Source organism: Squalius cephalus (assembly GCF_949319135.1).
Source record: "Squalius cephalus genome assembly, chromosome: 6".
In the NCBI taxonomy this organism is placed as follows: Eukaryota; Metazoa; Chordata; class Actinopteri; order Cypriniformes; family Leuciscidae; genus Squalius; species Squalius cephalus.
Genome location: NC_137127.1, coordinates 25438305 through 25442759, shown reverse-complemented (window position 1 = coordinate 25442759; position 4455 = coordinate 25438305). Strand labels below are relative to the sequence as shown.

The 4455-nt window shown below is 31.7% G+C and overlaps 1 long non-coding RNA gene across 1 annotated transcript; it reads right to left on the bottom strand.

The window, feature by feature from the left end:
- Positions 1–1543: 1543 nt before the first annotated feature.
- LOC307160609 lies at positions 1544–2286 on the bottom strand. Its single transcript, XR_013821572.1, has 3 exons — positions 2195–2286; positions 1702–1782; positions 1544–1613 (listed from the first exon to the last, which is right to left on the bottom strand). It is a non-coding gene; the product is annotated as an uncharacterized lncRNA (long non-coding RNA).
- Positions 2287–4455: the final 2169 nt, after the last annotated feature.

Sequence of the window (4455 nt, the reverse complement as noted above, 5' to 3'; positions counted from 1 at the left end):
TGGGATTAGAAACATTGTTTATTCTATGTTGAGTCTCACCTGAAGTCTTGAGTATTCAGAAAGTTTTGTGATCAAAAATGATTTCTATAGCAGTCCTTGACAATCTACTATTCTTGCAATGTAAGCATTTTCTTCATATTAATACTTTTTGCCTTTATGTGTTCATTCTCATGTCAATTTCCTTTTATGCATTGTGTGTAGTGAGCTAGAGAGTAGAAGGGTGTGATTTGATGTTGTCATGGTCTAAGTAAACCTATTTTTTTTTAATTAAGCTGGCTTTTATAAATTAAGTTAACTACATAAACTATTATACATGCATTTGTTTGGTTTAAAGCTTTAAGTATTGTTAAAGTTAAAATTAACATTCAGGTTGGACAACGTTTTAACTATTGTCCTGAAGACACTTACTAATTTTAGTATTTCAAAACAATAAAAACAACTGTTAAATAATAGCATACTACAAATTAAATGAAAATTATGTAAATGCTCTATCCACTAAGCTGTTTTATGATGCACTTTTTGTAAAAGACACCAAGTTTGTGTAGAATCAATTCATATACTAAATATAGTCTATATCCATTTAGTACAAGTAGAAAATCACTGACAGTAAAGTGAAGTAAATGGCTACAGAGACAAAGTATATTTCAATCATTTTATTAAAAAGAATCTTTATTACATATTTATCTTGAACATGTGCCTTAATACCCCAGTGAGCAAGCCAAAAGGCGACAGTGGCAAGAAAAACTCCCTTAGTAGGGTGGAACATCTTGGATCAAAGGGTGGAGCATAATAGTAGGGTGGAACATCTTGGATCAAAAGGTGGAGCATAATCAGCAGAGTGGTAAAGGAAGAAACCTTGGGAGGAACCAGACTCAGCCGGGGCAGGCCATCCTCTTTTGGCTGGCACATATTAAGTAACTGTACATAGGCCAAATATAATACAAGCCATCCATTCAACATTGTTACTGTGGAGATGTATTCAGTAGTAAAATAAATTAATTGACTGCCTGCATACGTTTAAAGTTCTTTCAGAACATTTTCTGAATTGATAGTTGACAAGACTGTTGTTGTCACTATTGCTAGAGGGGAAAAGCAATAAAGTTATCAAAAATCACAAAATTATATGTTTTCAGTAACACGTTTGAATATATTCATTGTATATTACCTTTTTTAATCAGTTGTATAATTTACAGAAGTTCATGCAGTAGAAAATCTTGCGATTGGTATATGGGAGGAAGTTATGACTTGTGCGTTTCAGATATCTGCAAAGTTTACATGCGTTTAACAAACTGCTTGGTGAAAGTAAAAGGTTTACACAAAAAACATAGCCATCAATGTAGAAAATGTCTGTTAGCTTACCTTTTTTCAGTAGTGAAAAATTGTTTATGGAGTTTATGGACCTCAGAATATCAACAGTGGTTTTTGAGTTGTTGCACAAATCTGAAAGTAGATTAACTAGGGCTTGAATGAAAGCGTTTCAATTTCAATTTTGCAGACATGCAATGAAATATACCTTTTTTATCAGCTGTGGGCTTCTTTATAGGAGTTCATGGATCAGAAAATCTTGTGATGAGTACATGGAGGAAGTTATGACTTCAGTGTGTTTCAGAAATCTGAAAATATTACATTCATTAAATGCTCCAAGTGAAGTCTTCACATAAAATATTTTGCAGCTAACATAGACATTGTATGTTAACTTACATTTTTGTTGGTAGTGGACATTTGTACAAGGGTTTGTGGACTTCAGAATATCAACAGTGGTTATTGAGTTGCTGCACAAATCTGAAAGTGTACCATTAGTAGATTAATCAGTGCTTGTATAAAAGTCAACAACTTAAATTTACTTCAATAAAATGTACCGTTTTATCAGTTGTGAACTTCTTTATAAAAGTTAATGAAGCAGATAATCTTGAGATGGGTATATGGAGGAAGTTATCTGCAAAGATGACAAGCATTGAACAAACTGCTTGGTGAAAGTAAAGGGTTAACAAACATTTTCTTCTTAATGGCAATGTTTTTGTTAGCTTACCTTTTTGTCAGTAGTGAAAATTTGTATAAGAGTTTATGGACCTCAGAATATCAACAGTGGTTATTGAGTTGTTGCACAAATCTGAAAGTGTACCAATAGTAGATTAATCAGGGTTTGAATGAAAGCGTTTCAATTTAAATTATGCAGACATACAATGAAATATACCTTTTTATCAGCTGTGGACTTCTTTATAGGAGTTCATGGAGCAGATAATCTTGTGATGGGTATATGGGAAATTATGACTTCAGTGAATTTCAGAAATCTGCAAATATTACATTCATTCAACAAAGTGCAATAAGTGAAGTCTTCGCATTAAACATTTTGCAACTAACATAGACATGGTCTGTTAGTTTGTATATGGGGACATTTGACATTTGTATAGGGGTTTGTGGACTTCAAAATAACAACAGTAGTTATTGAGTTGCTGCACAAATCTGAAAGTGTACCATTAGTAGATTAATCAGTGCTTGTATAAATGTCCACAACTTAAATTTTCTTCAATCAAACCTACCATCTTAATAGTTGTACGATTCTTTATAAAAGTTAATGGTGCAGATAATCTTGTGATGGATATATGGAGAAAGTTAGGACTTTGGTGAATTTCAGAAATCTGAAAACATTACATTCATTGAACAAAGTGCAATAAGTGAAGTCTTTACATTAAAAACATTTCGCAACTAACATACACATGGTCTGTTAGCTTACCGTCATTTGTATAGGGATATGTGGACTTCAAAATATCAACAGTAGTTATTGAGTTTCTGTACAAACTTGAAAGTGTACAATTAGTAGATTAATCAGTGCTTGTATAAATGTCAACAACTTAAATGTACTTCAATAAAACTTACTGTTATATCACTTGTGCACTTCTTTATAAAAGTTCATGGAGCAGAGAATTTTGTGGAGCAGAGAATCTTGTGATGGGTATATGGAGGACGTTATGACTTCAGTGTTTCAGAAATCTAAAAAAATACATTTGTTGAACTGCTGAAGTGAAGACTTAACAATATTTTGCTACTAATGTAGACACTATGTTAGCTTACCTTTTTGTCAGTAGTGGACATTGCAGTCTATAAATCTGAAATTATATTGTTAGTTGATGTAGTGCCTTAAATATTTTCTTTTTAAACTATTAAAATGTACATAATCATGTCAACTTACCTTTCTATGTGAAGTTTTCTAGATCTTTTTTAGATGTTTTCTTGAAATCCTATTAACTTAATTGCATTTTATAAGACAACTGTAGGAATGCAGGCAGTCTTTGTGGATGCTTCCTATGCTGATTGGAAGCATCCAGTGTTGTTTGGATGGCTTAGACTAGGGCAGAAATTAGATCAAAAACAATTTTTCAACTAAAAACCAGAGACATTGTCTTAAAAAGATCAAGACAAATCAGATACACAAATTGAACAAATGAAATGCATAAACAACAAAAACCTTGACTGGATGTAGCTTTGGAGCTCCAGAAAGAAGAGCAATTATGGGAGGTGCTGGGTTGTGCCCGATGAACAATGGATAGAACTTGGTATGGAATGGTCAGGACTGTATGGACCTTGAAATCTCAAGATGTGTGTCACATGGTATGGACAAAAAAAGAATAGACAGTGTAGTTATATACATTTCTTAGTTCAGCGTGCTGCATAAATCAGACATATTACCTTACATGACCAAACCTTTCTTGATAAAATACTAGTGGACTTGCAGAAATTACAACAGAAATAATTTTCTGAACACTTTAACTGTCATCGTCCCGTATGCAGATATACACTGTCCCGTTTACTCTAAAAAGTAGGATATGCATATTATCCCCTAATATATAATATTATCTTTTATATTGCCTTTTTTTTATTACATCACATATTTTAGTAGTTATCATAAATTAGGTATCATTTGAAAGCTTATGATCTCAGAATTCATCCTGTGAAAACGGTTTTGAAATTGGACATTGTGTTACCATAGAAATGGTACTCTAAATTATTTTATCAGGCTCCTCCACTTTTGGGCGTCATGTTTCATAATTTATGATAAAAATATTTTCTAATCTTGAGAAAACACATTGTCAGAAAGGTCTGAGCCTCAAGGTTCCATATTTTGTGACAGAAGTGATATTTGGACAGAAATTTATTAATTTGTTATGGTAGAATGCATACAGTTAAATTCAATGGAATTCAATGACACCCAGTGGCTATTTTTGGTAATACGCGTAAACATCTCATGGGAACTTAAATTTTTTTGATATCCAACTTCAAATTTGGAACACAACTTGGTTAGATATGGCTTTGATTTATAGTAATTGTTTTGTAAAACATTTATTAATATATATATATATATATATATATATATATATATATATATATATTATATAAAAGAAAAATATTTAATAATATTTGATTTAATGTAAAATTAAACTTCAATAACTGCTTTCA